The sequence below is a fragment of the Hyperolius riggenbachi genome, chromosome 2 (genome assembly GCF_040937935.1).
Source record: "Hyperolius riggenbachi isolate aHypRig1 chromosome 2, aHypRig1.pri, whole genome shotgun sequence".
Lineage (NCBI taxonomy): Eukaryota > Metazoa > Chordata > Amphibia > Anura > Hyperoliidae > Hyperolius > Hyperolius riggenbachi.
In genome coordinates this window covers 534840415-534862054 of record NC_090647.1, presented here as the reverse complement: position 1 = coordinate 534862054, position 21640 = coordinate 534840415, and the positions used below count along the sequence as shown (strand labels likewise).

Genomic DNA, 21640 nt, shown 5'->3' with positions numbered 1-21640 from the left:
GCCTGCGGCCAAACTAAGCTGAAAGTGCCCGCTCTCGTCAGATTGTGGAAGCTAAGCGGCATCAGGCCTGGTTAGTAGCTGCGTGGGAGACCGGCTGTGAACACCAGGTGCTGCAGGCTTTTTTTTGGGTTTGCGGTCCAATGGCTATGAGCACGTGGGAAGCCTCACCTTCAAGGCGCAGGAACGGCACGTTGGATTTCGCCTGCGGCCACACTAAGCCGGAAGCGCCCGCTCTCGTCAGATCGCGGAAGCTAAGTGGCTTCAGGCCTGGTTAGTAGCTGTGATGGAGACTGGCTGTGAACTCCAGGTGCTGCAGGCTTTTTTTTGGGTTTGCGGTCCAATGGCTATGAGCACGTGGGAAGCTTCACCCTCAAGGCGCAGCAACGGCAACTTGGATTTTGCCTGCGGCTTCAGGCCTGGTTAGTAGCTGTGTGGGAGACCGGCTGTGAACCCCAGGTGCTGCAGGCATTTCTTTGGGTTTGCAGTCCAATGGCTATGAGCACGTGGGAAGCCTCACTTTCAAGGCGCAGGAACGGCGCCTTGGATTTTGCCTGCGGCAACACTAAGCCGAATGTGCCCGCTCTCGTCAGATCACGGAAGCTAAGCGGCTTCAGGCCTGGTTAGTAGCTGTGTGGGAGACCAGCTGTGAACCCCAGGTGCTGCAGGCTTTTTTTTGGGTTTGCGGTCCAATGGCTATGAGCACGTGGGAAGCCTCACCCTCAAGGCGCAGCAACGGCAACTCGGATTTTTCCTGCGGCCACACTAAGCCGAAAGCGCCCGCCCTCGTTAGATCGTGGAAGCTAAGCGTCTTCAGGCCTGGTTAGTAGCTGCGTGGGAGACTGGCTGTGAACCCCAGGTGCTGCAGGCTTTTTTTTGGGTTTGCGGTCCAATGGCTATGAGCACGTGGGAAGCCTCACCTTCAAGGCGCAGGAACAGCGCCTTGGATTTCGCCTGCGGCCACACTAAGCTGAAAGCGCCCGCTCTCGTCAGATCGCGGAAGCTAAGCGGCTTCAGGCCTGGTTAGTAGCTGCGTGGGAGACTGGCTGTGAACCCCAGGTGCTGCAGGCTTTTTTTTGGGTTTGCGGTCCAATGGCTATGAGCACGTGGGAAGCCTCACCTTCAAGGCGCAGGAACAGCGCCTTGGATTTCGCCTGCGGCCACACTAAACCGAAAGCGCCCGCTCTCGTCAGATCGCGGAAGCTAAGCGGCTTCAGGCCTGATTAGTAGCTGCGTGGGAGAGTGGCTGTGAACCCCAGGTGCTGCAGGCTTTTTTGGGGGGTTTGCGGTCCAATGGCTATGAGCACGTGGGAAGCCTCACCTTCAAGGCGCAGGAACGGCGCCTTGGACTGTGCCTGCGGCCACACTAAGCCAAAAGTGCCCGCTCTCGTCAGATTGCGGAAGCTAAGTGGCATCAGGCCTGGTTAGTAGCTGCGTGGGAGACCGGCTGTGAACCCCAGGTGCTGAAGGCTTTTTTTTGGGTTTGCGGTCCAATGGCTATGAGCACGTGGGAAGCCTCACCTTCAAGGCGCAGGAACGGCGCCTTGGATTTCGCCTGCGGCCAAACTAAGCTGAAAGTGCCCGCTCTCGTCAGATCGCGGAAGCTAAGCGGCTTCAGGCCTGGTTAGTAGCTGCTTCGGAGACTGGCTGTGAACCCCAGGTGCTGCAGGCTTTTTTTTGGGTTTGCGGTCCAATGGCTATGAGCACGTGGGAAGCCTCACCTTCAAGGCGCAGGAACGGCGCCTTGGATTTCACCTGCGGCCAAACTAAGCTGAAAGCTCCCGCTCTCGTCAGATCGCGGAAGCTAAACGGCTTCAGGTCTGGTTAGTAGCTGCGTGGTAGACCGGCTGTGAACCCCAGGTGCTGCAGGCATTTCTTTGGGTTTGCGGTCCAATGGCTATGAGCACGTGGGAAGCCTCACCTTCAAGGCGCAGGAACGGCGCCTTGGATTTCGCCTGCGGCCACACTAAGCTGAAAGCGCCTGCTCTCGTTAGATCGCGGAAGCCAAGCGGCTTCAGGCCTGGTTAGTAGCTGCGTGGGAGACCGGCTGTGAACCCCAGGTGCTGCAGGCTTTTTTTTGGGTTTGCGGTCCAATGGCTATGAGCACGTGGGAAGCCTCACCTTCAAGGCGCAGAAACGGCGCCTTGGATTTGACCTCCAGCCACACTAAGCCGAAAGCGTCAGATTGCGGAAGCTAAGCGGCTTCAGGCCTGGTTAGCAGCTGCGTGGGAGACTGGCTGTGAACCCCTGGTGCTGCAGCATTTTTGGGGGGGGTTGCGGTCCAATGGCTATGAGCACGTGGGAAGCCTCACCTTCAAGGCGCAGGAACGGCGCCTTGGATTTCGCCTGCGGCCACACTAAGCCGAAAGCGTCAGATTGCGGGAGCTAAGCGGCTTCAGGCCTGGTTAGTAGCTGCGTGGGAGACTGGCTGTGAACCCCTGGTGCTGCAGGCTCTTTTTGGGGGTTTGCGGTCCAATGGCTATGAGCACGTGGGAAGCCTAACTTTCAAGGCGCAGGAACGGCGCCTTGGATTTTGCCTTAGGCCACACTAAGCTGAAAGCGCCCGCTCTCATTAGATCGCGGAAGCCAAGCGGCTTCAGGCCTGGTTAGTAGCTGTGTGGAAGACCGGCTGTGAACCCCAGGTGCTGCAGGCTTTTTTTTGGGTTTGCGGTCCAATGGCTATGAGCACGTGGGAAGCCTCACCCTCAAGGCGCAGCGACGACGACTTGGATTTTGCCTGCGGCCACACTAAGCCGAAAGCGCCCGCTCTCGTCAGATCGCGAAAGCTAATTGGCTTCAGGCCTGATTAGTAGCTGCGTGGGAGAGTGGCTGTGAACCCCAGGTGCTGCAAGCTTTTTTGGGGGGTTTGCGGTCCAATGGCTATGAGCACGTGGGAAGCCTCACCTTCAAGGCGCAGGAACGGCGCCTTGGATTTCGCTTGCGGCCACACTAAGCTGAAAGCGCCCGCTCTCGTCAGATCGCGGATGCTAAGCGGCTTCAGGCCTGGTTAGTAGCTGCGTGGGAGAGTGGCTGTGAACCCCAGCTGCAGCAGGCTTTTTTGGGGGGTTCGCGGTCCAATGGCTATGAGCACGTGGGAAGCCTCACCTTCAAGGCGCAGGAACGGCGCCTTGGATTTCGCCTGCGGCCACACTAAGCTGAAAGCGCCTGCTCTCGTTAGATCGCGGAAGCCAAGCGGCTTCAGGCCTGGTTAGTAGCTGCGTGGGAGACCGGCTGTGAACCCCAGGTGCTGCAGGCTTTTTTTTGGGTTTGCGGTCCAATGGCTATGAGCACGTGGGAAGCCTCACCTTCAAGGCGCAGGAACGGCGCCTTGGATTTGACCTCCAGCCACACTAAGCCGAAAGCGTCAGATTGCGGAAGCTAAGCGGCTTCAGGCCTGGTTAGCAGCTGCGTGGGAGACTGGCTGTGAACCCCTGGTGCTGCAGCATTTTTGGGGGGGGTTGCGGTCCAATGGCTATGAGCACGTGGGAAGCCTCACCTTCAAGGCGCAGGAACGGCGCCTTGGATTTCGCCTGCGGCCACACTAAGCCGAAAGCGTCAGATTGCGGGAGCTAAGCGGCTTCAGGCCTGGTTAGTAGCTGCGTGGGAGACTGGCTGTGAACCCCTGGTGCTGCAGGCTCTTTTTGGGGGTTTGCGGTCCAATGGCTATGAGCACGTGGGAAGCCTAACTTTCAAGGCGCAGGAACGGCGCCTTGGATTTTGCCTTAGGCCACACTAAGCTGAAAGCGCCCGCTCTCGTTAGATCGCGGAAGCCAAGCGGCTTCAGGCCTGGTTAGTAGCTGTGTGGAAGACCGGCTGTGAACCCCAGGTGCTGCAGGCTTTTTTTTGGGTTTGCGGTCCAATGGCTATGAGCACGTTGGAAGCCTCACCCTCAAGGCGCAGCAACGACGACTTGGATTTTGCCTGCGGCCACACTAAGCCGAAAGCGCCCGCTCTCGTCAGATCGCGAAAGCTAATTGGCTTCAGGCCTGATTAGTAGCTGCGTGGGAGAGTGGCTGTGAACCCCAGGTGCTGCAAGCTTTTTTGGGGGGTTTGCGGTCCAATGGCTATGAGCACGTGGGAAGCCTCACCTTCAAGGCGCAGGAACGGCGCCTTGGATTTCGCTTGCGGCCACACTAAGCTGAAAGCGCCCGCTCTCGTCAGATCGCGGATGCTAAGCGGCTTCAGGCCTGGTTAGTAGCTGCGTGGGAGAGTGGCTGTGAACCCCAGCTGCAGCAGGCTTTTTTGGGGGGTTCGCGGTCCAATGCCTATGAGCACGTGGGAAGCCTCACCTTCAAGGCGCAGGAACGGCGCCTTGGACTGTGCCTGCGGCCACACTAAGCCAAAAGTGCCCGCTCTCGTCAGATTGCGGAAGCTAAGTGGCATCAGTCCTGGTTAGTAGCTGCGTGGGAGACCGGCTGTGAACCCCAGGTGCTGAAGGCTTTTTTTTGGGTTTGCGGTCCAATGGCTATGAGCGTGTGGGAAGCCTCACCTTCAAGGCGCAGGAACGGCGCCTTGGATTTCGCCTGTGGCCAAACTAAGCTGAAAGTGCCCGCTCTCGTCAGATCGCGGAAGCTAAGTGGCTTCAGGCCTGGTTAGTAGCTGCTTCGGAGACTGGCTGTGAACCCCAGGTGCTGCAGGCTTTTTTTTGGGTTTGCGGTCCAATGGCTATGAGCACGTGGGAAGCCTCACCTTCAAGGGGCAGGAACGGCGCCTTGGATTTTGCCTGCGGCCACACTAAGCCAAAAGCGCCCGCTCTCGTCAGATCGCGGAAGCTAAACGGCTTCAGGCGTGGTTAGTAGCTGCGTGGGAGATTGGCTGTGAACCCCAGGCGCTGCAGGCTTTTTTTGGGGTTTGCGGTCCAATGGCTATGAGCACGTGGGAAGCCTCACCTTCAAGGCGCAGGAGTGGCGCCTTGGATTTTGTCTGCGGCCACACTAAGCCGAAAGCGCCTGCTCTCGTCAGATCGCGGAAGCTAAGCGGCTTCAGGCCTGGTTAGTAGCTGCGTGGCAGACCGGCTGTGAACCCCAGGTGCTGCAGGCTTTTTTTGGGGTTTGCGGTCCAATGGCTATGAGCACGTGGGAAGCCTCACCTTCAAGGCGCAGGAACGGCGCCTTGGATTTCGCCTGCGGCCACACTAAGCCGAAAGCACCCGCTTTAGTCAGATCGCGGAAGCTATGCAGCTTCAGGCCTGGTTAGTAGCTTTGTGGGAGACCGGCTGTGAACCCCAGGTGCTGCAGGCTTTTTTGGGGGGTTTGCGGTCCAATCGCTATGAGCACGTGGGAAGCCTCACCTTCAAGGCGCAGGAACGGCGCCTTGGATTTTGCCTGCGGCCACACTAAGCCAAAAGCACCCGCTCTCGTCAGATCGCGGAAGCTAAATGGCTTCAGGCCTGGTTAGTAGCTGCGTGGGAGACTGGCTGTGAACCCCAGGTGCTGCAGGCTTTTTTGGGGGGTTTGCGGTCCAATGGCTATGAGCACGTGGGAAGCCTCACCTTCAAGGCGTAGGAACGGCGCCTTGGATTGTGCCTGCGGCCAAACTAAACCAAAAGCGCCCGCTCTCATCAGATTGTGGAAGCTAAGAGACTTCAGGCCTGGTTAGTAGCTGCGTGGGAGACCGGCTGTGAACCCCAGGTGCTGCAGGCTTTTTTGGGGGTTTGCGGTCCAATGGCTATGAGCACGTGGGAAGCCTCACCTTCAAGGCGCAGGAACGGCGCCTTGGATTTTGCCTGTGGCCACACTAAGCCGAAAGCGCCTGCTCTCGTCAGATTGTGGAAGCTAAGTGGCTTCAGGCCTGGTTAGTAGCTGTGTGGGAGACCGGCTGTGAACCTGTGGGGGTGACACAGGTTGCCTATTAGTGGCATATTGTGTGTACGCATGCTGGGTGGGGTTGACTACAGTTGGGCGAACAGTTCGGCTGTGTTAGCCGAACTGTTCGGCTGCCCAACCTGTCATTTCGCTGTGGCTCTTACTACTTACGGGTCGCAATGACCCGAAGTAGTACGTCTGCGCTGGCCCGGCGGAGCGCATCCTAGATCGCGCTCCCGTTGCCGGGCACTCTCTGCGCATGTGTGTGACGTCATGAGTGACATCACACACATGCGCAGAGGTTTCCTAAGAGGAAACCAAAGTAATATATGATCACACATACACTGACAGCTTTTACCCCAGACTAACTTACCTTAACTGACTCATACTGACTGATACCCAGTCCCAGACATACACACTGTGACAGACACACACTCACTTTAGAATGACATACCCAGACCAACACCTCATCCCATGGACTGTAGCATAGTGCTAACCACAGAGATGAGATTAGGATAAGATTAGACCTCCCCACACACACACACACACACACACACACCAAACACTTGAACAGGGCATATTGGTGAGCAGCACCACTTAGGAGCAGGAGATGTAGGATTAGATTAGGTGTTACATATCACACATGCACCCCAACACTAGAATAGCTCTCAGGGTGACTAGCACCAATTAGAGTAGGCCAGCATAGTGTAGTGTAGGCCCCGCCCGAAGAGAGTCTACCTTGTCGCTGGTGGGCGGGCTTACAATCCTGTTGGCCAAATGTTTCATTTTTGCCAACTGGATTAACCAAAAGACTCTCAGGGCTGGAACCCACAAGTGCGATTTTGAGAGCATTTTTGGAGCGTTACAGAACGCTAGCGTTTAGTCAAAATGCTCAGCTAATGTAAATGGATGGGGTAATTTCCACTGGAGCACTTGCGATTCCTCAGATCGCAAACGCAGGACATGGAGCATTTTGGGAGCGTTAGCGCTTCAGTGTAAAGTATATAAACCCTGGCGTAACCGCTCATCAAAACCTGCATGGAGCGATTTTGCTAGCGTTTTAACGTTACCACACACTGTAACAAAATTAAAATTAATTAAAAGGAACAATCAGGCTTTAAAACGCTAATCGCTATTCGCTACACAATCGCAGGCAAATTGATGCACTTTGTAAAATCACTTCCTAAAACGCTCATGAAACCGCTGACAAACTGCTCCTACAAAATGCTGGCGCTTGCAATTAGCGATAGCGTTTTGCAGTGGGTTCCAGGCCTCACTTAAAAAAAAAATGCATGATCAGTTCTGTGGCCCAAGTCATCAATTTGAATGTGTTTTTTATTTCTTCCTGTCCCGAGGTACATCACTCAGTCCACAAAACTAAAGAAGACCTCCAGGAAGCAGTTTTTACTTTCACTTAGGGATTTTAAAAATGATTTCTTTGTGGTTCTTAAAGAACCACTATCGCGGAAAATTAAAAAATGTAAAATACATGTAAACACATACAAATAAGCAGTGTTTCACCCCGATTAAAATGAGCCTTAAATTACTTTTCTCCCATCTTGGTGTCACTTACAGTAGGTAGTAACAATCTGACGGAACCAATAGGTTTTGGTCTAGTCCATCTCTTCATGGGGGATTCTCAGGATGGCCTTTATAACTTTCAAAGACCCTCCTTAAAAATAATTTATATAAAGATCCTGGCAGCCTCCCTGCTCACTGCACACTTTTGTAGCAGTTAGACGGAGCAACTGCCATTCACTAAGTGCTTTTAAAAATAAAGAAAACCCTAAGAACGCCCCACTAGGAGATGGGCTAGTCCAAAACCTGTTGGTTCTGCCAGATTTCTTCTACCCACTGTAAGTGACAGAAACATAGGAGAAATGTAATTAAGGGCTCATTTTACTCTGGAAGAAATGTACTTCTTATTTGTATGTGTTTACATGTATTTTACATTTTTCACGATAATGGTCCTTTAAGCACCTGAGGAACACACGTTTATACCCCCCCTATTGACCAGGCCATTGTTTACATTTCCACACTTTACAACTTTAATGGTTTATTGCTCAGTCATGCAACTTAGCACCCAAATGAATGTTACCTCCTTTTCTTCCCTCTAATAGAGCTTTCTTTGGGTGGTCTCTGATTGCTGCTGCAATCTTTACAGCCATTAGGAGGGACAGTTAAGTGACAGGGCTGTCCTCTGTACAGCGATGCGCTAGATTGCAGCACTGTACACATATTTATTAGCTGTTTATGTCCTTAAGTCAGCTTATCAGCTCCGATTGTGACTGGCAGGCTGATGACAAAACTCCGCTTTGTTTACAGCAGGAAACGCGTGCTCAAGCGAGCGCTCATTCCCTGAAAATCTCATTTCTGGGGAGATCATGTCACCTGGCATGAGCAAGGAATGAGTAAGCCACTCTGCCACTTGCAATCCTGCGTTAGGCGGTCGCAGAGTGGTTAAAGTGATCCGGAACTCAATTTGCACTTCTTTGCAGCCATGGCGACAATACTCTTCTGAGTACAAACTGCTTAGAAACTCACACCTTTTTGGAATTAGAAATTGATTGGCTCATACAATTCCTTTTAAACAGTGCACCTTGCCTGTCTGTTTGCTGATCCATTCCTTCCAACATTACATTCAGCATATTGCTCCACCCCCTAGCATCATCTGTGAAGATGTGCTGAATATGGAGAAACCCCAAAAACTGTCCACTAAAATATTGCCACATCATCATTCTAATTACCTAATTATGCTTCTGTCATGTTTTAATTTCTGTTACTTCTCCCCATTACACCCTGTTGTTTTACCATGACTTTCTCATCAAATGTACAGCCATGCATCAGCCACATGCCAGAGTGTCACAGTAGCCAGTGTGGCAAGATGATTGGTTGTGTCCCTGATGACATCAAAATGGGCCCTGATGACATCACAATAGTCAGAAAAGCATAAATAGGATGCTCTGGAGTCTCTTGAAGCAGATGATGTTAGACCTCTGGGGGCTCCTGGACTGTGTTAGGTGTGCAAGGTGTCTTGCAAGGCGGCTATGGTAACAAAAAGGGCAGTTAGTTAATTATGGTATTTTTTTTTCTTTGGATGGCTACCTTAGCTTAATATAGTAGGTTATATTTGTTGGTTGCATGGTTAGGTTAGTTAATTATAGTAGATTGGTTTTTGTTGGTTGGATAAAAAATTATAGCTAGCTTCCAACTGACATTTATGCTCCATCTCTCCTTCTATTAACGCATTTCTGATACAGTTTATTTGTTTGGCTGGAACTACTATTATTTGCTTAGTGTAAGCAGCCCATTCTTCCTCATCTTACAATGGGGATCATTAAAATGAACCAGCCTGTTAGAGAGAATGAGCAAAGAAAACCTGTTGCTGAACTCTGGGGCCTCTAAGGCAAGTAGAAGAGTTCATGTTGTCTTTGTCTTCCACTCTTAGGTGGTCATGTGGTCCTCTTCGCTGCTTGTCCGGTCTGTGCATTCATACAACTGTAAAGTGGGGAATGAGGGGGATACCGCTTTACGGAGGATAGATGAGCAGTACCCCGGTCAAACTGAGTGAAAGCAAGGGGAGTCAAGACTAGCTTGTTCTTCTCTGTGTGGACACCCAGGGAGCAGGAGGAAACCAAAGTAATTTATGACCACTCCTTTTGTTTATATATTTCTGATATAAACAGCTTGTGTGGAAGTTGTTGTCGTTAGTGTGAGTAGTCTATTCTTCCTCAACTTACACTGAGGATTTACATGAGCTAGACTGCCGCTGAACTCCAGGGGCCTCTAGGGCACTTACAGAATTTTAGGTTGTTCTTGTCGCATAGTCTTAGGTGGTCATACGGTCCTCTTCGCTGCTCATCAGGTCTGTGCATTCGTACAACTGTAAAGTGGGGAATGAGGGGGCTACCGCTTTACGGAGGATGGATGAGCAGTACCCCAGTCAAATAAGAGGAAACCAAAGTAATATATGACCACCCTATAAATCACACATACACTGACTGACATACACTGACAGCTTTTACCCCAGACTAACTTACCTTAACTGACTCATACTGACTGATACCCAGTCCCAGACATACACACTGTGACAGACACACACTCACTTTAGAATGACATACCCAGACCAACACCTCATCCCATGGACTGTAGCATAGTGCTAACCACAGAGATGAGATTAGGATAAGATTAGACCTCCCCACACACACACACCAAACACTTGAACAGGGCATATTGGTGAGCAGCACCACTTAGGAGCAGGAGATGTAGGATTAGATTAGGTGTTACATATCACACATGCACCCCAACACTAGAATAGCTTTCAGGGTGACTAGCACCAATTAGAGTAGGCCAGCATAGTGTAGTGTAGGCCCCGCCCGAAGAGAGTCTACCTTGTCGCTGGTGGGCGGGCTTACAATCCTATTGGCCAAATGTTTCATTTTTGCCAACTGGATTAACCAAAAGACTCTCAGGGCTGGAACCCACAAGTGCGATTTTGAGAGCATTTTTGGAGCGTTACAGAACGCTAGCGTTTAGCCAAAATGCTCAGCTAATGTAAATGGATGGGGTAACTTCCACTGGAGCGCTTGCGATTCCTCAAATCGCAAACGCAGGACATGGAGCATTTTGGGAGCATTAGCGCTTCAGTGTAAAGTATATAAACCCTGGCGTAACCGCTCATCAAAACCTGCATGGAGCGATTTTGCTAGCGTTTTAACGTTACCACACACTGCAACAAAATTAAAAATTAAAAGGACCAATCAGGCTTTAAAACGCTAATCGCTACACAATCGCAGGCAAATTGATGCACTTTGTAAAATCACTTCCTAAAACGCTCATGAAACCGCTGACAAACTGCTCCTACAAAATGCTGGCGCTTGCGATTAGCGATAGCGTTTTGCAGTGGGTTCCAGGTCTCACTTAAAAAAAAAATGCATGATCAGTTATGTGGCCCAAGTCATCAATTTGAATGTGTTTTTTATTTCTTCCTGTCCCGAGGTACATCACTCAGTCCACAAAACTAAAGAAGACCTCCAGGAAGCAGTTTTTACTTTCACTTAAGGATTTTAAAAATGATTTCTTTGTGGTTCTTAAAGAACCACTATCGCGGAAAATTAAAAAATGTAAAATACATGTAAACACATACAAATAAGCAGTGTTTCACCCCGATTAAAATGAGCCTTAAATTACTTTTCTCCCATCTTGGTGTCACTTACAGTAGGTAGTAACAATCTGACGGAACCAATAGGTTTTGGTCTAGTCCATCTCTTCATGGGGGATTCTCAGCATGGCCTTTATAACTTTCAAAGACCCTCCTTAAAAATAATTTGTATAAAGATCCTGGCAGCCTCCCTGCTCGCTGCACACTTTTGTCGCAGTTAGACGGAGCAACTGCCATTCACTAAGTGCTTTTAAAAATAAAGAAAACCCTAAGAACGCCCCACTAGGAGATGGGCTAGTCCAAAACCTGTTGGTTCTGCCAGATTTCTTCTACCCACTGTAAGTGACAGAAACATAGGAGAAATGTAATTAAGGGCTCATTTTACTCTGGAAGAAATGTACTTCTTATTTGTATGTGTTTACATGTATTTTACATTTTACATTGTTCACGATAATGGTCCTTTAAGCACCTGAGGAACACGTTTATACCCCCCCTATTGACCAGGCCATTGTTTACATTTCCACACTTTACAACTTTAATGGTTTATTGCTCAGTCATACAACTTAGCACCCAAATGAATGTTACCTCCTTTTCTTCCCACTAATAGAGCTTTCTTTGGGTGGTCTCTGATTGCTGCTGCAATCTTTACAGCCTTTAGGAGGGACAGTTAAGTGACAGGGCTGTCCTCTGTACAGCGATGCGCTAGATTGCAGCACTGTACACATATTTATTAGCTGTTTATGTCCTTAAGTCAGCTTATCAGCTCCGATTGTGACTGGCAGGCTGATGACAAAACTCCGCTTTGTTTACAGCAGGGAACGCGTGCTCGAGCGAGCGCTCATTCCCTGAAAATCTCGTTTCTGGGGAGATCATGTCACCTGGCATGAGCAAGGAATGAGTAAGCCACTCTGCCACTTGCAATCCTGCGTTAGGTGGTCGCAGAGTGGTTAAAGTGATCCGGAACTCAATTTGCACTTCTTTGCAGCCATGGCGACAATACTCTTCTGAGTACAAACTGCTTAGAAACTCACACCTTTTTGGAATTAGAAATTGATTGGCTCATACAATTCCTTTTAAACAGTGCACCTTGCCTGTCTGTTTGCTGATCCATTCCTTCCAACACATTTCCTACATTACATTCAGCATATTGCTCCACCCCCTAGCATCATCTGTGAAGATGTGCTGAATATGGAGAAACCCCAAAAACTGTCCACTAAAATATTGCCACATCATCATTCTAATTACCTAATTATGCTTCTGTCATGTTTTAATTTCTGTTACTTCTCCCCATTACACCCTGTTGTTTATTTACCATGACTTTCTCATCAAATGTACAGCCATGCATCAGCCACATGCCAGAGTGTCACAGTAGCCAGTGTGGCAAGATGATTGGTTGTGTCCCTGATGACATCAAAATGGGCCCTGATGACATCACAATAGTCAGAAAAGCATAAATAGGATGCTCTGGAGTCTCTTGAAGCAGATGATGTTAGACCTCTGGGGGCTCCTGGACTGTGTTAGGTGTGCAAGGTGTCTTGCAAGGCGGCTATGGTAACAAAAAGTGCAGTTAGTTAATTATGGTATTTTTTTTTTCTTAGGATGGCTACCTTAGCTTAATATAGTAGGTTATATTTGTTGGTTGCATGGTTAGGTTAGTTAATTATAGTAGATTGGTTTTTGTTGGTTGGATAACAAATTATAGCTACCTTCCAACTGACATTTATGCTCCATCTCTCCTTCTATTAACGCATTTCTGATACCGTTTATTTGTTTGGCTGGAACTACTATTATTTGCTTAGTGTAGGCAGCCCATTCTTCCTCATCTTACAATGGGGATCATTAAAATGAACCAGCCTGTTAGAGAGAATGAGCAAAGAAAACCTGTTGCTGAACTCTGGGGCCTCTAAGGCAAGTAGAAGAGTTCATGTTGTCTTTGTTTTCCACTCTTAGGGGGTCATGTGGTCCTCTTCGCTGCTTGTCCAGTCTGTGCATTCGTACAACTGTAAAGTGGGGAATGAGGGGGATACCGCTTTACGGAGGACAGATGAGCAGTACCCCGGTCAAACTGAGTGAAAGCAAGGGGAGTCAAGACTAGCTTGTTCTCCTCTGTGTGGACACCCAGGGAGCAGGAGGAAACCAAAGTAATTTATGACCACTCCTTTTGTTTATATATTTCTGATATAAACAGCTTGTGTGGAAGTTGTTGTCGTTAGTGTGAGTAGTCTATTCTTCCTCAACTTACACTGAGGATTTACATGAGCTAGACTGCCGCTGAACTCCAGGGGCCCCTAGGGCACTTACAGAGTTTTAGGTTGTCCTTGTCGCATAGTCTTAGGTGGTCATACGGTCCTCTTCGCTGCTCATCAGGTCTGTGCATTCGTACAACTGTAAAGTGGGGAATGAGGGGGCTACCGCTTTACGGAGGACGGATGAGCAGTACCCCAGTCAAATAAGAGGAAACCAAAGTAATATATGACCACCCTATAAATCACACATACACTGACTGACATACAATGACAGCTTTTACCCCAGACTAACTTACCTTAACTGACTCATACTGACTGATACCCAGTCCCAGACATACACACTGTGACAGACACACACTCACTTTAGAATGACATACCCAGACCAACACCTCATCCCATGGACTGTAGCATAGTGCTAACCACAGAGATGAGATTAGGATAAGATTAGACCTCCCCACACACACACACCAAACACTTGAACAGGGCATATTGGTGAGCAGCATCACTTAGGAGCAGGAGATGTAGGATTAGATTAGGTGTTACATATCACACATGCACCCCAACACTAGAATAGCTTTCAGGGTGACTAGCACCAATTAGAGTAGGCCAGCATAGTGTAGTGTAGGCCCCGCCCGAAGAGAGTCTACCTTGTCGCTGGTGGGCGGGCTTACAATCCTGTTGGCCAAAGGTTTCATTTTTGCCAACTGGATTAACCAAAAGACTCTCAGGGCTGGAACCCACAAGTGCGATTTTGAGAGCATTTTTGGAGCGTTACAGAACGCTAGCGTTTAGCCAAAATGCTCAGCTAATGTAAATGGATGGGGTAACTTCCACTGGAGCGCTTGCGATTCCTCAAATCGCAAACACAGGACATGGAGCATTTTGGGAGCGTTAGCGCTTCAGTGTAAAGTATATAAACCCTGGCGTAACCGCTCATCAAAACCTGCATGGAGCGATTTTGCTAGTGTTTTAACGTTACCACACACTGCAAAAAAATTAAAATTAATTAAAAGGACCAATCAGGCTTTAAAACGCTAATCGCTACACAATCGCAGGCAAATTGATGCACTTTGTAAAATCACTTCCTAAAACGCTCATGAAACCGCTGACAAACTGCTCCTACAAAATGCTGGCGCTTGCGATTAGCGATAGCGTTTTGCAGTGGGTTCCAGGCCTCACTAAAAAAAAATGCATGATCAGTTCTGTGGCCCAAGTCATCAATTTTAATGTGTTTTTTACTTCTTCCTGTCCCGAGGTACATCACTCAGTCCACAAAACTAAAGAAGACCTCCAGGAAGCAGTTTTTACTTTCACTTAAAGGGACACTTAAGTCAAACAAAAAAATGAGTTTTACTCACCCAGGGCTTCCAATAGCCCCCTGCAGCTGTCCGGTGCCCTCGCCGTCTCCCTCCGATCCCCCTGGCCCCGCCGGCAGCTACTTCCTGTTTCGGTGACAGGAGCTGACAGGCTGGGGATGCGAGTGATTCTTCACGTTCCCAGACACATTAGCACCCTCTATGCTGCTATATGGTATATGATATATGCTATAGTAGCATTGATGGCGCTATTGGGGCCAGGAACGCGAAGAATCACTCGCGTCCCCAGCCTGTCAGCTCCTGTCACTGAAACAGGAAGTGGCTGCTGGCGGGGCCAGGAGGATCGGAGGGAGACGGCGAGGGCACCGGACAGCTGCAGGGGGGCTATTGGAAGCCCCAGGTGAGTAAAACTCATTTTTTTTGTTTGACTTAAGTGTCCCTTTAAGGATTTTAAAAATAATTTCTTTGTGGTTCTTAAAGAACCACTATCACGGAAAATTAAAAAATGTAAAATACATGTAAACACATACAAATAAGCAGTGTTTCACCCCGATTAAAATGAGCCTTAAATTACTTTTCTCCCATCTTGGTGTCACTTACAGTAGGTAGTAACAATCTGACGGAACCAATAGGTTTTGGTCTAGTCCATCTCTTCATGGGGGATTCTCAGCATGGCCTTTATAACTTTCAAAGACCCTCCTTAAAAATAATTTATATAAAGATCCTGGATCAAGGAGATGCTGATTTTCTGAGTTAGAGTTGGTGAACACCTAAAAGCGCTAGCATACTCGCAAACGCTCAGTGCTTTTGGGAGAGATTTTTCAAGGCGATTCTAGGCATGTGCCTAGCGATTTTCTATTTATAACTGGTGATTTTTGGAGCGTTTTTGTGTAGCTTTTTTTAGGGGGGTTACAGTACAACTGCTAGTGTACTGGTTGTGTCACAAAAACGCTCTATTCTAGTGCTTTTTCCACTTTCCTATAGTTAACATTGAGGCAGAATCGCCTCAGAAATAAAAGGGCCCTTTTCCACAAGCGGCGATTGCAATGCTAAATCGCAAACCACTAGTGATTTTTAAATCGCTACAGTTTGTTTTTTAACATAGGGATCGCGGTAGGTAATTACCACTACCGCAATTCGTTTTTTTACTGAAGCGCGATCGCGCCTCGATTTTGCTATGCATTGCATTGCATAGCAAAAGTGTGATCGCAATCGCCAGGAAATTGCAGGGGAATTTTGGACTTTGCTGAAACGCAATCACTAGCGTTTAGCACGAAAGTTAGCGATTGCTAGTGGAAAGGGCCCTTTTCCACTAGCAATCGCAATCACAAATGCCGGCGATTGTGATTTTTCATTCATTCTGTTATGCGATTGCAATTTTTCATTTGCATTGCATTATCACTCTAAAAATCGCTCCAGAAAGCGATTGTGATTTGTGATTCCCAAATCAAATCACTATAGTGGAAAATACGGTACTTATCCGTTAGCCGGGCGCATCCTCTAGGTGGCGACAAAACACCACCAGAGTTACATCTTTCCCTACTATCCATGTCGGCCTGGAGGGGGAATAGTAATTAGAGCCACCTACCGGATGCGCCCGGCTAACGGATAAGTACCGAAAATACCTCTCATGATTTCTATGATAAAGCAACAACCCTATCGATTTAAAAATCACTAGCGATTTTGCGAATCAGCTGTGTAGTGGAAAAAGGCCCAAATGCAGCAGGACCTGCATTTGGGAGAAAATTACATCGCTCTGGTGTGATCTATGGATCCATCCCATTAAGAAACATCAGCCAATCGCTTTTGAAAGCGCTGGTGTTTTAAAAAGCGCTCAGAAGCGCTTTCAAAAGCAGTAGAGTTTCGAAAAGCGCTTGGGTAATGTCTTTCTATGGGCTAGTTTGCATTAAGGTGCCAATACATCGTACAATATTTTATTTTTTTTCGATTCATTTCTTTCAATTATTCTGTTAGATCGAATATAAAGATTTTTCCAACATGTCCTATCAGATTTTTATTGGAAGAAAACAAACGGGATAGTCATTCGTTTTTCTTAATCCAAAAAAAAAAAAGATTCTTTTTGACTTTCATTAGATCGTTTTAGTTGAATAAAAACGGAAAATGTAACGTTTTTATTGTACCATGTATGGGCATCATTACAGTGATGTGACTTTTTCCCTAGCGCAAGTCCTGCAGCATTTTGGAGACAATTACGCCTCAATGTAAAAAATAGGAAAACTGTAAAATCAACAGAGCAAATAATAGAAGATCGCTAGACACATGCTGGGAATTGCTACTGCAAATCGCCGCAACAATTGCTAGGCGTTTGCGATTACAATTAGCAATTTGATGTGAACTTGCCCTAAGGCCCGTTACACACCAAAAGCGTGCAGGAGAACGGCTCCTGCACGCGTTGCGGCGTGTCGTCGGGAAACTCCGGTGCGACGCTGAGTAGCGGCGGTAGTAGTTAATTACCCCGAAGGGGAAACGGCGATTCCCGACGATAAAATGCGCCGGGATGCGTCGTACCGCAACGTATCGAAACGCAGCGTCGGGTGTGAAAGGTAAAAGGAAAGTCTATGGACTTTCCTTTTACCTTGGTTAACGCAAAAGTATAGACTTTGCGTTAAAACGCCAGAAGTGGGCTCTGGTGTGAACTTGCCCTAAATGCAAAATTGGATGCAATTTGGATGCAGCTTAAAACTGGTACAATCTAAATTGGCAGCAGCTGCATCGGATTGGCTCAGTTCCAAACTGCCTAAAATCATTCACATTTTGCCTCAGCTTGAAAAATTAGCATATCATTGAACATCAAGGATAGTCACCTTCACCGAAGCACGGCCATGTGATCTTTGTAAAGATACACACTAGCCAGATGTGGTAAACAATCGATATTTTCCTAATATCAATCGTTCACCACCTTGTCTCACTTGATATTCGATCAGATTTCAGGACAGATCTTATGTAAATGTATGCAGCTTGGAACTGGACCCATCAAAGGCAGAAGCATACTTTCCATTTTAATAGGTTCAGTTTCAAGCTACATTAATTTGCATATCATTTGCATTAACTCAAAACTTAGAATCTCATATGCCAAGTCTAGAGTTCGCCAGTATTAGGCCTCGTTCACATCTAAAATCGTAATCGCAAACGTTTTTGCGGCAGTTTTTTCCCCCCCTCCCTGTGCTCCACTTTTTGGTAAAAGCGATTTTCTAAGGGCTTTTCTAGAGCGGTTTTTAAATTCACTGCCTGACGCAAGTCAGGAGGTGAACTCTTTGACCGATTTTGCTAGCGTTTTAAGTTAATGTACACTGTAACAAAATTAAAAATAATTGAAAAGACCAATCAGACTTTAAAACGCTAATTGCTACACAAGCGCCGGCAAATTGATTACACTTTCTAAAATCGCTCCCTAAAACGCTCATGAAATCGCTTACAAACTGCTGATACAAAACGCTAGCGATTGCGATTAGCAATAGTGTTTTGTAGTAGGTTCCAGGCCTCAAGGTTGAGGCACGTACTCTATTAGATAGATAGATGCGGCGTATGCTACAACGCGGGTCGGCTAGTATATTAAAATATCTTAGGCCTAGTGCACACCAGAGCGGTTCTGCTGCAGTTTGCGATCTGCTTGCGGGTGCGGATCCGCTAGGGTAATGTATTTCAATGGGCTGGTGCACACCAGAGCGGGAGGCGTTTTGCAGAAACGCATACTCCCGGGCTGCTGCAGATTTTGGATTGCGGATGCGTTTCTGCCTCAATGTTAAGTATAGGAAAAACGCAAACCGCTCTGAAAAACGGCACTTCAGAGCGGTTTGCCAGGCGTTTTTTGTTACAGTAGCTGTTCAGTAACAGCTTTACTGTAACAATATCTGAAATGTACTACACCAAAAACGCTTCACAAAACCGCAAAATGCTAGCTGAAACGCTACAGAAAAATAAGAAAAAGCGTTTCAAAATCTGCTAGCATTTTGCGGATCTGCTATCGGTTTTTGGGGTGCACTAGGCCTTAGAGAGTGATCAACTAATTAGGGCACTTTTTTACTAGACACATTTTGTTTGAAAAATTTAATTTTTCAGGGTTGAACCATGGCTAAGGGGGAACCAACTGGATCCCAATTCCTTCTCAGGTGGTCGGCGTGTTCCCGGACTTTTCACTTGAGGGTGTAAGGGGGGTACCTATTATGACCACCTATCCCCCTCATCATTTTCCAAACCGCCATCCCCTATACCTCTTTCACTCCAATACCCCAACCCGCCCTAAAAGAGCCTACCTTGCCGTGGTGGGCCGGCTTACAATCCTATTGGCCAAAATGTTTTTTTACTTTCAGCCAATTGGATTAACCAAAGTACTCTGCCACAAAAAGAACATAATAAAACATCTGAAGGGGAGAACATCTAATTAGGGCCCTTTTCCACTAAGCACATTTTGATCCATAAATCATATTGTGCCCGTTTTGCCAATAGCAACAGCCTGGCGATGAAAATGTAAAATGCCTTGCTGGGTTTTAGAGCCAGGAAAAGGTCCTCCAGCACCCAAGGCTGAGATACCAAAGTGCGCCCCCCCCCCCCCATCCCTCCTATCCCAGCTGTCCCACACTGATTGCTATTAGAGTAAGAGGCGCCCCAGGGCCCCCGCCAACACCTTAATCTCCAGTTATCTGGTTTGCAGTCACTGCTATGTATCCCCTTTTCCTATGCTTCAAACACAATAGGGGAATGATAGCTGAGTGAGATGTGCACCTCCTCCTACACTGCACCCTGAGGCTGGAGCCTCTCTCGCCTCTGCCTCGGTCCTGGCGAGCGGAACTGAGGCACTCATTAAAATTAAAGTAGGTTGCTGCGGCGGACCAGAGAATGGGTTTGTCCCAGCGCAGGCACAGGGTGGCTGCAGGGGGTTGTTGAAGTCCCAGGGAAGTTACTCTCTTTTTTTTCATACAGTTAAGGTTCTCTTTTATTCACCCCTCCGCTGCGCACTGCATTCGGGGGCCCTATCTTGCCACATATACAGGGCTCTCTGGCTACCTATATGGGAGACTCTAAAACAGGAAATTTGGGCGCTGCCGTTTAGATATTTAAATAGGCACCTATGTTGGCGCCCCAAAATTGTATTTTTTTTTTCAGTGACTAAGGGCTGGTGCACACCGAGCGGCTTTTTCAGCGTTTCTGCAGCCGCTTGCGGCTGCGGATCCGCTTGGTCAATGTATCTCAATAGGGTGGTTCACACCAGAGCGGGAGGCGTTTTGCAGAAAAGCATACTCCCGGGGTGAGGCATTTTTTGGATTGCGGATGCGTTTCTGCCTCAATGTTAAGTATAGGAAAAACGCAAAACGCTCTAAAAAACGCCAGTTCAGAGCGGTTTTGCAGGCGTTTTTGTTACAGTAGCTGTTCAGTAACAGCTTTACTGTAACAATACATGAAATCTACTACACCAAAAACGCTTCACAAAACTGCAAAATGCTAGCTGAAACGCTACAGAAAAAGAAGAAAAAGCGTTTCAAAATCTGCTAGCATTTTGCGGATCTGCTAGCGGGTTTTGGTGTGCACCAGGCCTCAGAGCCGGGACAAGGTCCTCCAGCACCCAAGGCTGAGACACCAAAGTGCGCCCCTCCATCCCTCCCACCTCAGCCATCACACACTGATTGCTATTAGACTAAGAGGCGCCCCAGGGCCCCCAACCCCTCCAACACCCTACTCACGTTATCTGGATTGCAGTCACTGCCATGTATCCCCTTTTCTTATTTCTTTTTGCTTCAAACACAATGGCTATCATTCAAAAAGCATTTCCGCATGCGGAAATGCTTAAAACAGCTGACTTTACCGACCACTCGACAAAGTCAGCATTCATAAAGGCTCTTTCCGCATGGAAAAATGACACTACCGAGCAGAGTGATAAATCACCGCCTTGTGCGGTGATTATCGGTACAAATGTAGCAAAATGTTCATTCATAAAGATCACCGCAAGCGGTGTGAGGTCGGGAAGTTCCGCTCCCTCTGATGTGGCGATACCAATGCAAGTGAATGGAGACACACAGACCTCCCAGGCAGCTGCAGCAGAGCGGAACACGGAGAAATGTATCAACTCGGCAGCTTCCGTGTCTCCGCAAGCCTACCGCCTGCCTACCGCCAGCCTAGTTCGGGGAATCTCCGCACTGCTTCCGCACATGGATACTTTTTTATGAATGCCCACCCAGAAGTCTAAAAATCCGCCAGCGGTGTTTTCCCGCACTGATTCTGTTTACCGACAGCCTGTTCATGAATGATAGCCAATAGGGGAATGATAGGTGAGTGAGTTGTGCGTCCCCTCCTATACTGCGCCCTGAGGCTGAAGCCTCTCTCTCACCTCTGCCTCGGCCCGGCCCTGCAGTGACTGGTGGGGGAGGGGTGTAAGGTCAAAGGAAACCTGTAATATTAAAAAAAAAAAAAAAAAAAGTTTCATTTACCTGGGGCTTCAGCCAACCCCGTCCCTGGGAACATCCTGCGTAGGAGCAGTATGAGAAAACCTTGTACTGCGCCTGCGCAGGACGCTCCAGGTGAGGGAAACGCGAACAAGGACGTGAGCTGCCCGGGCTGCGCAGAGGCCCTGGACTTGCGATAACAAAACAGCCACAGCAAGGGACCGGAGGATCGTACAGAGATGGCGCAGGCACAGGAAGGCCGCAGGGGGGCGGCAGAAGCCCCAGGTAAGTAAAACTTTTTTTATATATTAGTTTTCCTTTAAGGTTAGCTGGGGATATGCCTATAATTAAGCCACTGGGAGACTTGGGCGCAGGGTAAAGCCGAAGAGTGGCTCACCCTGCTCCTGCAAAAGTTCTGGCGGCGTTATTTACTATTCCTCCTCCAGGTCGCAATGGATAATGGGCAAAGCTGTAAATCAGCTGCCAGCTATTGCTGGCGGCCAAATTACGCTGTTTTTAAAGGGCAATTGTAGCGAGAGGGATATGGAGGATGCCAGATTTATTTCCTTAAAAACAATTCCAGTTGCCTGGCTGCCCTGCTGATCCTCTGCCTCTAATACTTTCAGCCATAGCCCCTGAACAATCATGCAGCAGATCAGGTGTTTCTGACATTTTGTCAGGTCTGACAAGTTCAGCTGCATGCTGGTTTCTGGTGTTA

General features: G+C 48.2%; 22 pseudogenes; all 22 read left to right on the top strand.

The window, feature by feature from the left end:
* Positions 1-119, top strand: LOC137552915 (5S ribosomal RNA; annotated as a pseudogene).
* An 81-nt stretch (positions 120-200) lies between these two features.
* LOC137551044 (5S ribosomal RNA) lies at positions 201-319 on the top strand (annotated as a pseudogene).
* A 230-nt stretch (positions 320-549) lies between these two features.
* Positions 550-668, top strand: LOC137549729 (5S ribosomal RNA; annotated as a pseudogene).
* Positions 669-749: 81 nt separating this feature from the next.
* LOC137553874 (5S ribosomal RNA) lies at positions 750-868 on the top strand (annotated as a pseudogene).
* An 81-nt stretch (positions 869-949) lies between these two features.
* LOC137559136 (5S ribosomal RNA) lies at positions 950-1068 on the top strand (annotated as a pseudogene).
* An 81-nt stretch (positions 1069-1149) lies between these two features.
* On the top strand, positions 1150-1268 carry LOC137552500 (5S ribosomal RNA; annotated as a pseudogene).
* Positions 1269-1350: 82 nt separating this feature from the next.
* LOC137553817 (5S ribosomal RNA) lies at positions 1351-1469 on the top strand (annotated as a pseudogene).
* Positions 1470-1550: 81 nt separating this feature from the next.
* On the top strand, positions 1551-1669 carry LOC137551714 (5S ribosomal RNA; annotated as a pseudogene).
* Positions 1670-1750: 81 nt separating this feature from the next.
* LOC137552616 (5S ribosomal RNA) lies at positions 1751-1869 on the top strand (annotated as a pseudogene).
* An 81-nt stretch (positions 1870-1950) lies between these two features.
* Positions 1951-2069, top strand: LOC137549061 (5S ribosomal RNA; annotated as a pseudogene).
* Positions 2070-2532: 463 nt separating this feature from the next.
* Positions 2533-2651, top strand: LOC137553973 (5S ribosomal RNA; annotated as a pseudogene).
* Positions 2652-2732: 81 nt separating this feature from the next.
* On the top strand, positions 2733-2851 carry LOC137554448 (5S ribosomal RNA; annotated as a pseudogene).
* Positions 2852-3134: 283 nt separating this feature from the next.
* Positions 3135-3253, top strand: LOC137549060 (5S ribosomal RNA; annotated as a pseudogene).
* A 463-nt stretch (positions 3254-3716) lies between these two features.
* LOC137554180 (5S ribosomal RNA) lies at positions 3717-3835 on the top strand (annotated as a pseudogene).
* Positions 3836-3916: 81 nt separating this feature from the next.
* On the top strand, positions 3917-4035 carry LOC137554447 (5S ribosomal RNA; annotated as a pseudogene).
* Positions 4036-4318: 283 nt separating this feature from the next.
* LOC137554378 (5S ribosomal RNA) lies at positions 4319-4437 on the top strand (annotated as a pseudogene).
* An 81-nt stretch (positions 4438-4518) lies between these two features.
* Positions 4519-4637, top strand: LOC137553391 (5S ribosomal RNA; annotated as a pseudogene).
* An 81-nt stretch (positions 4638-4718) lies between these two features.
* Positions 4719-4837, top strand: LOC137553992 (5S ribosomal RNA; annotated as a pseudogene).
* Positions 4838-4918: 81 nt separating this feature from the next.
* LOC137549201 (5S ribosomal RNA) lies at positions 4919-5037 on the top strand (annotated as a pseudogene).
* Positions 5038-5118: 81 nt separating this feature from the next.
* Positions 5119-5237, top strand: LOC137553259 (5S ribosomal RNA; annotated as a pseudogene).
* Positions 5238-5319: 82 nt separating this feature from the next.
* On the top strand, positions 5320-5438 carry LOC137558865 (5S ribosomal RNA; annotated as a pseudogene).
* An 82-nt stretch (positions 5439-5520) lies between these two features.
* Positions 5521-5639, top strand: LOC137553729 (5S ribosomal RNA; annotated as a pseudogene).
* The last annotated feature ends 16001 nt before the right edge of the window (positions 5640-21640 follow it).